This window comes from Lineus longissimus, chromosome 13, assembly GCF_910592395.1.
Source record: "Lineus longissimus chromosome 13, tnLinLong1.2, whole genome shotgun sequence".
In the NCBI taxonomy this organism is placed as follows: Eukaryota; Metazoa; Nemertea; class Pilidiophora; order Heteronemertea; family Lineidae; genus Lineus; species Lineus longissimus.
In genome coordinates, this window is record NC_088320.1 from 390,303 (window position 1) to 399,404 (window position 9,102).

Sequence of the window (9,102 nt, forward strand, 5' to 3'; positions counted from 1 at the left end):
GATTTTAATGTTTGAATGGCTTTCTCAAAAATGTTTTAGAAGCGAGGTCAACAGGGTCAAAAGAAATAGTCTTTCGCGCCAATGATGTCAGCAATGGCGAATTTGAATTAAGATTCCAGTTGATTCTTTTGGAGTCGGAAGTGCGCTAGCACACGGCAATCGTATTTATATAGCTCCGTGCACGTGATTTGAAGGGACAGTTTGGGTGTGGGATTTAGGTGACCAGAAAGATGATATGTAATTTGAATCTATCCGCCTGCTCATCACTGTAGTTACAAACTAAATGCTCATCACTGATAATGGATTTAGCGCCGACTTGTCAAACCATTCTCTGGAGTGCGCGAACACCTAGAATCAGTGTGTGCTTCAGCTTGAAAAGTTCGGGTGAAGGGGTTTTCTTCGTGATAATATTCATAATGGTATAAGATGATGGTATAAGAGGGCCGGCGAGTCTAGGGACTGGAAGAAGAGGGAGCGTGCTCTGCATTTCTCATCAAAATTCCTGGACAGGTGTGTTCCAAAATTTCATGAGTGGTATATTAAAAATGTTTACATCAATTAGGAGCCGTGCGTCTGGTGCACCCGCTTGGATCCGCGCCTGATAAACGTACATGAATGAATAATAACGAGAACATTTTTCAAAAAAACTCGAAAAAATAGATTCGCCGGGGTTCGAACTCGTGACCATCCAATCCTCAGTGCAACCGTCTAATCGCCGAGGCCATCCAGGCTTTAATGGTAGACCAGGATTTTCGTTGTACAAGTCGTCGCCATATTGAAGAAGCGCAATGATTGTGACGAGGTCACGCTGGCGGAAGGGTAATTGGGTCCAAATAGTTCCAAGCTAACCGTATAATTCGATATTGGGACAGATTTTTCTAGATGTGTCGTATTTATATAGCTCGGTGATATAATAGATAATGTTCGTAGTTGATTTTAATGTTTGAAAGGCTTTCTCAAAAATGTTTTAGAAGCGAGGTCAACAGGGTCAAAAGAAATAGTCTTTCGCGCCAATGATGTCAGCAATGGCGAATTTGAATTAAGATTCCAGTTGATTCTTTTGGAGTCGGAAGTGCGCAAGCACACGGCAATCGTATTTATATAGCTCCGTGCACGTGATTTGAAGGGACAGTTTGGGTGTGGGATTTAGGTGACCAGAAAGATGATATGTAATTTGAATCTATCCGCCTGCTCATCACTGTAGTTACAAACTAAATGCTCATCACTGATAATGAATTTAGCGCCGACTTGTCAAACCATTCTCTGGAGTGCGCGAACACCTAGAATCAGTGTGCCCCTCTTCCAATATTTCTCCCAAAGAAGATTGTCAGTTGTTTTAAGGGGAAATACAGATGAACATATACAGACATTCAGAAAAACTGCATACGGCGGCGAATTTCATGAACGTTATGAAACATCTGTCCTTCCCATCCCTGGTTAGGAACACTCCCTATATCTCAAGTGAGTTTCGACCGATCCATTGCTGGCTGTTTGCCGGGAACAGTCTGGCACTGTCGCTGAAGCGTTTCTATTTCAACAAATCAATGTCCCACATGAATCTATTCTAACGTTGCAGTGGAACCATCGCCCGAATACTTTTGCAGTGATGGGCGAATTTATCATTGGAGGTGGCGGGGTCCTTTTATCATATTTAAGAAATCACTGCTTATGAAATCAGGCGTTTTAAAACTATTACTTGAAGCAACTTAGAAATCAGTTTGCAGAAACTGTGTTCATTGCACCATGGACATCGTTTCGGTCTAGAGACGTGTATATTCGTGCCTCTGTGGTCGCAGTGGCGACTGGTGTGCTTGTAGAAAGCTAACTGCTTTGTTTAGAGTAACCACAGTTTGTGGTGAAATGATTGGTAAAGTGCTTTATATCGTTTCAAGAAGAGCAAATCACCAGATAGAAGCATTAATATTTCCTTTATAAAGTGTCTGTCACTTCGAATAGAGCACTAGCTCTGGCAGATATACTAGTGTATCGTCTACCAGAAGAACTAATTGCCACAAATATAATGATACAGGTCTGAGGAGCAGGTTTCCCTTATTGAAAGAGTAGCCGTCATAAATAGATAAAACGAAGACAGCCGAGATGAATAAAGTGCTCTAAATTGTAACAGTTACTTTATAAATCGGCATTTAGAGGCAAAGCAAGGCAGCATTAGGAGATGGATGCAATGAATAATTGATATGACTTGACTACTGAAGGCTTGGTGTTGAATAGTTCGGTCGCGATGGGGCGGAACAATTACCCTAAAAGGTCTAATGATTTATTCAACCCAACTATTATGGTCATGGCATATCTGGCCTATCGTAGATGGAGTGTACAGGTGTGATGGTTGCTTATGATATACATTGTAGTAGGTAAAGTGATTGGTGGTGACTTATATGTTGAGGAGCTCAAAGGAACTCGCTATTCCCATCATAGTTGCTTTGTACAGTGACTCGGAGATAAAGTAATTGAAACTGATTGTCGGCGCCAACTCGATTAGAAATCAATGAAGTGATCGGGTACATCCGCGAAAAAAACCAAAACCAACTTTCACTACAGCTTGTTCAAAAGGCATATGGTGGCCTTCCTACACAGAGTGATAGTGTAAGATATTGAGGTCGGGGAATGCTTTCTCCAGAATCAATGCCAGTCATGATTTGTTTTCGTAGCGACTTCAAAATAATAGGATATGTACCTGTCAATCATTGTGGATTTATAATTGAAGCAATTATGTCAACAATTGGACCTGTCGCTTTGCCGTCGAGTCATTTGTAGCCTGTAAATCAAGTCAGAAATCAATACATTCTATAGTGATTCTGTAATCAAGTAAATAATGGATCATATCATGACGTAATGATGTTATGTTCACCATGAAAGGAGGAGGTGACACTTACTACAATTTCACGCATATTGGTGTTCAGAGATGTTTTTACATTTCACACACATTGGTGATGATTTTACAATCTCGATGCGACTTTGCCAGGTGCTCCTCAACCGTTTTTTGTGTCAACACCGATTATAAAGAGGGTGATGTGCGGGCCAACTTAGGAGGAGTAATTTATTGGACTTAAACGTTTGATAACCAAACGCTCGCTGGTGCCAAGTAAACTTTTGCCGCAGTTGCTACCAGAGTGGAGAAACTCTGTACGTAGTAGATCCAGTAGTGGGCAATCCGGGTTCAGTCGTCTTTCCCCATGGCGGTGATTGCACTTCCCTTGGCGTTAAATATGCATGTCATGAAAGACAGCAGACCATGTGTTATCCCCCTCCAAACACTCGAGTTGACGAGCTGCATGAAACAAATCCCCGCTAAAAAAGCACTGGGAGACCCAAGTGTAATGAATAGTTGATAGCAATTTGGCCAGGATATGTATGCTGTGTATCACACGTACATTCATTCACTCAGGAGAGGCAGTATTGAACGTGCTCTTCGTCATGCAAGGATATGGTGTATAAACTGGTATGCCGATTTGCCTTGTATTGAGCGCCCCGACCATTTGGGATGGGAAACATCAGGCGTTTCTTTTTGCCGGTTCTGCCAAGTAATTTCTAGGCCATACCCCTGGCCGGTCCAAACGCTGGCGGACGAGAGCACCATACATCAAGAGAGCTTCTCAATTAAACAGTTCTCTTCATCAATAGAGAGGCCTTCGCCTATAAAGATCCACAGCAGACCTAACTACGAGCACTGTGTACTGAGAAACTGGGAGCACACATACAGAGGTAGATGTCTAGGATATCACGAGGTCGTTGGAATCCCTTGTTGATACCACAGATGATGTCGTTCTGTCGGCGACAGTGGCATTGGCTTTTAATGACCTCTTCGACATTCGCTCATAGACGATTACCTCTGTGTGCTCGATCCAAGCTCTGGCCCTTGCCACTGAACTGTATTAACTTATAATTAATTCAACCTACCTTTCTGTTGAACCTGGCAGTTCTTCCCCCGCAACACCATGGCGCTTGTGGTTTGTATCTCGTGTCTGCGGGTTCTCAACAGCAACAAGAACAACTATATGATAATGATTAAATCCATGATGCTGCCGGGATGTTTTTGTTTTTCCGCTGAATGAGCATGATCTGTATACAGCCTAAAACGTACGCCTTTGCCTATAGGCCTACAGCGTCAGCATTGCTTCTCCATCTAGGTTCTTCCAAATGTTATCCCCACTTTACTATTAAACGCAACAGAATCACGAACGAATCAATAGACGTCTTTAAACTCCATATCCAAATCTCGTTGATCAAAGAGTGATGAAATGGAGCACGTGCACTTTAAAATTCCTCGATCCATCATCATAAGACATTTGCCGTTATCGTGATTTGCTCAGTGTTGCGAAACGTCTAGCCTATGGTTGGAAAGAAATGATGCACTGCTTAGCAGGCTTCTTCGTGTGCACATTTATTGTATCGGCACCTGTTGCGCGACTATTGCGGGTAAATACATTACAGCTGGGGCAATGTTTAACAAAATACGTTGACGCAATGAAATAATAGACGACATAATACCTGTTTAATATCTTGTTGATGTTGTTTGTAAGTAAACAATGATATTTTAAAGCTCGTTTGATATGCGGCAAAAGAGCATTGCAACATCTCTCCTGTTTTGGCTAAAGTGAAATACTTCAAAGCAATACATTTCATGCCAGTACTGCGTGTTCATCTCCCACGTATTGGGCATACTGTCATAGGGAAAATGTGTTGTGGATGAAAACCACATATCAAGCATTCGTTCTGCATTAGCTTAAATTCCGCTCAATTCTGTCTAATTCATCCCAATTAGCTGGTAACGCTCTGAAAGAGTCAACTAGGAAACGTTTGTACATGATAGCATCGCTTTGGCTCTGTACCAACGTACCCCATCGACCAAGGCCAAGAAGGTAGGCCTACCTTGATGGCCGGAGCCAATGTAGGAATACATTATGAGCACCTATAGCCAACATCGTTTACTTGAACAACATCTTAGATCTAATTTTAGTCTTCGAAAGCAATCTTAGCTTCATTACGATTTCAAGAGCAGGTAGAACCGGCTTTCATAGCCTACCTAAGCCAAGCATTACGCATCGTAGCCAATGTATAGCATTAGTAGACATACACTTAGGAAGGAATAAGTATTCCAACTATAGCCGAATGCCAACTCAGACGTAGATTATTGCTAGCATAAGCCTACAAAATGATAGGTTTCCCCTGTAGAAAGTTCACCTCTATTTCATATACTGGAGGAGGCACGATATTGGGCATGTGGGGTGTCGGGACTCAATAAAAAAACATTTCCGTTTATGCGTAATCTAACGTGTATTTTGTGACGATTCCATCCTTTTAAAGCCCCTTTGCCCAGATTTGATAGCTATTGCTCCATAAGGTGCTGAATTATTGCTTCTACGTCTATCTAGATTCATTATCCTTATCTAATAAGCTACAAATCCCCGCACTATATAAGCAGCATCCGTCATGTTAATATTTCCCAGTATTTGCAATACGTGGGCTGACAGCATTGCTGGCAAAACCTCGAATGATAGCTGGGTAATTAGCCTGGCTCATATGATAAGAGTAGGGTAATAATGTGTGCAGGCATCCGCAGCATGTTTATCGATTTTGTGAGCATAAAAGCAGTTCTTTGGTAAAATGAAACATCAGAAAGAACAGTGCAGTAAGATTCAAGTCAGTGTATACAAGTATATTCGTGTCAAGTTTGCAATCGTCAGTCAATTGAAGATGTGAGAGCGAGAAGATGCTGAGTACCTTTTTTGTTAATTGGGTTTATTAATTGAGTTGTCTCAACTCTGTAACCTTCTCCCTGTCTGGTGTGAATACAAACATGTTGACATGGTCAATAAGCCAATGTGAAGAATCGGGTTTGACTGTCATATTCCATTTTCTATCAGACAACATTGATTTTTGAACATTTGTTCATTTGAATAACACATGAAATTTCTCTCCATCATGGTAGAGTAGAGTTGTGATTTGGTACATTAGTGTATCTAAGTAGTTATGGTAAATTTCTCATGACCTTTTTTAATCTTTGCAGTGTCAAGATTCACGATGTCCTCAAGAAGAAGAACGTCTTCACCAATAAGTAGAGATTTACAGCTGACAATGCGGTGATAGGAACCACGCCAGTGTCTTCGATCAGCAAACCATTGCCCTGTCTACATTTGTGTATTTTTGCTGAGACATCATGTCACCTTCAGGTCTTTGTCATTGTGGCAAAGGCTGAGTGTTTATTAGTTAATGCACACCTTGCCATCTCCTACGTTTTGAGCTTCCCAGCAATAACAATAGGCAGCTTTTTACCAGAGTGCAGAGAGGATGCTCAGAGATAGATCAAACAGATAAGAAAAGGGCGAAGCAGGATTTATTTGGAGTATGTGTACCAGCATACTATGTACATATCATGACATGATAGAATGCTGGTCTTCTGAAAGCTGTTAGATGTAGTCTCATCAAACAAGAACAGAATATTTTACTTCGGCGTATAAAGTCTGATCATTTTGTTCCTGTACGCAGACACACGCAGAACTGCATTTTGACCCCAGCGTAATGTGGATAGAGCTAAAAAATGACCGACGGTATCAAGGCATAGCTCCGATCTCACAGTATTCGTTTTCTGCCAATATTTTACCACAACAAAGTTTGTGTACAGTTGATACGCAGATACTTCGTAAATACATGTGTAGTGTGGTAGCCTACACGTTAAAGTCAGATGATGTAAAAGATCGTTTTTTACTTCAGAACTTCAATGTCGGTAGACTAAAACGTTTTAGATGTCACTAATTAGTCAATAGAGTATATCCAACGTGCTGTTTTACTAAGAGCTTGCTGCAGCGCCAGTGTGAACTAATTGTATCATGTTCGCCGTTGATCTGCGTGTTAAAACCTTATCCACCGCAGTTGGATTATGTCAAGTTAATTGATAAATGGATTCTATCAGAACAGGCTTTCATCAGTGCCATAGCTCAACATTCCATGACCGTGTTGTATTTTAGCGTTTAATGCAGGAAGTCCAATTAACCACTCTGTCAGCAAGCTGAATTGATATATGATAGGTACAATGAAGGCTAAGCAACCAATGCATCATTGGAGGGTTTCATATAAACACATGACAAATGTAAAAAGGAACTCCATTTAACCCGTATTGTGACTATAGCATCGCCTGCTGTGGCTTTTCAACATGTATCTATAAGCAGAATGTGAATGCAATGCGGTATTAATCAAACGGCCCATCTATCGAATTCCCTCCGCAATCAAAGTTGATTGCGGCAAATTTGTCATGCTACAGATGAAAAAATTTCTAAGTCCAAATATTTTTTCACCTGTTTTTTTTTGCTCAAAGTGAAGAAACATCATCAGCCCCCAAAAATGTTGGCTTTGAAAATTTTTCAGAATTTCGAACTTATGAATAAGTTCAACAATTTCGGCGGGAAAACCTAATGATACATTTTGTCCCCGGATTTTCGACTTCACTAACGCGACCACCCCGGTAACGCGACCATTCAACCTCGGTCCCATGAGTGGTCGTGTTACCGGGGTTCCTCGTGTAGCTTCATACTTGGTACTTGTCCTTGTCTATGCTGATTCGACGCGATCTAGCAGCAGTCAGCTTTAACTTTTAAGAAAAAAACTGCACCTGTCATGCCTGTAATGAACGGAACACACTATCAGCAGTAGCCAAACATCCCATCCTAGAAGGCGTTATTACAAATGAGAAAATAGCTACCCTATGCATTACCCAAATTACCAACTCGGCCTGAAATGTCAATAAAACATTGCAGCATTGGGAGGGAGATGGCACGAGAGGATTTGACTACAATATGAAATATAGATGAAATGAACAGGCCGATAGGGTAGAGAGACAAGTGTTGGCATAAGGGCGAAGTCAATACGAGGTGTGTTGGCTTTTTCGGTGCATGCGGTTGGTATATGCTAGTTCTTCAGTTCCTGAAAGGTATCTTGTTGTAGAGAGTTCGTACGCACAGTCAGTCTCCGTCACCATGATCATCAAGTGTCACCACTCCAGTAGCTAATGTGCCAAATATGTAGCGGTAAAACTAACTTTTAATGTCGATATATAGTTTTGTAGATGAAAAGACAATGTTTGAATAGTCTATTTCAGTACTGCATATCAACGCCAAGTTATGATTTTAAAGCTTTTATCAAAATAGGAAGTATGTTTTAGACCACAAGTATTATTCTTAACCACTTTTAATAATGGCAGTACTAATATGTATTAAGCTTACATTTCATGAAGGGAATTTATCGTCCTCATTTAACAAACATAAAAGTACACACGACTGTGGATAGGTTGATTGGACTAACCTTAATATAAGTATTTATGCACCCTCTTGCTAATTCAAGTTTTATTTGTGCTCATAGCACGGTAAACGTAGACAGAATTAAATTTGAAATGCCTCGTGTTAAAAGGTTTAGCCAAATATGATATTGTTGATCTGTGATTTAGAAGATATAAGGCAGGATTTTCGTCATCTGATCGGAAATACCTGACAGTCTTATCTACATGCTCCTCAGAGTGAACCATCTGAAGCCACTCGCGAATCAGAATGGCTTCTGAATCACCACTCATCGCATCCTTCAAGGGAAGATATTCATATGCAAACTCTCGATTTCAATCCGCAGAATTGATTGGTCTCCCATGGGGGCTAGCCAGGCGGAATCGGGGCTAAATACGTGGGCATACCATCGCGCTGTTATCATGCTAAGCTATCTGGCACGATGAGATATGCAAACAGAATCAAATCAATGCTTCCTTACCTTAGTTCCTCCACAATCTATCCCTATTGCTGGTAATCCAACATTATAGAAGCATTATCCACAGCATATGTACAACGAACACCGGGTAATCCTGCTTTCGGTCTACAATCCCGCGTCTTTGGCCCATTTGATGAACGTAGTGGTAGGGTTTCGCGGGAGTGACGTCACGGATTTTGCATGAACGCCATAACGAATCGCTGGGCCTCTCAGAGCCACTCGTCGGGGAACGGTTCCATTAAACGTATCTTTGTGTGCGTTGTGATCGTTATGCCTTGGAACTGGAGAGTAGTCGAGGTTGATCGTTATATTGGCTCAATCCACTGAGATGATATGCTA

At 41.2% G+C, this 9,102-nt stretch overlaps 1 protein-coding gene across 7 annotated transcripts in view; it reads right to left on the reverse strand.

Moving 5' to 3' along the window:
- Nucleotides 1–8,911, reverse strand: part of LOC135497832 (uncharacterized) — a 39,384-nt gene extending 30,473 nt beyond the window's left edge. For all 7 annotated transcript variants that reach the window (XM_064787779.1, XM_064787778.1, XM_064787777.1 and 4 more), the window contains exon 1: nt 8,767–8,911. The gene's annotated coding sequence lies outside the window, so the exon portion shown is untranslated. The remainder of the gene's footprint in view (nt 1–8,766) is intronic.
- Nucleotides 8,912–9,102: the final 191 nt, after the last annotated feature.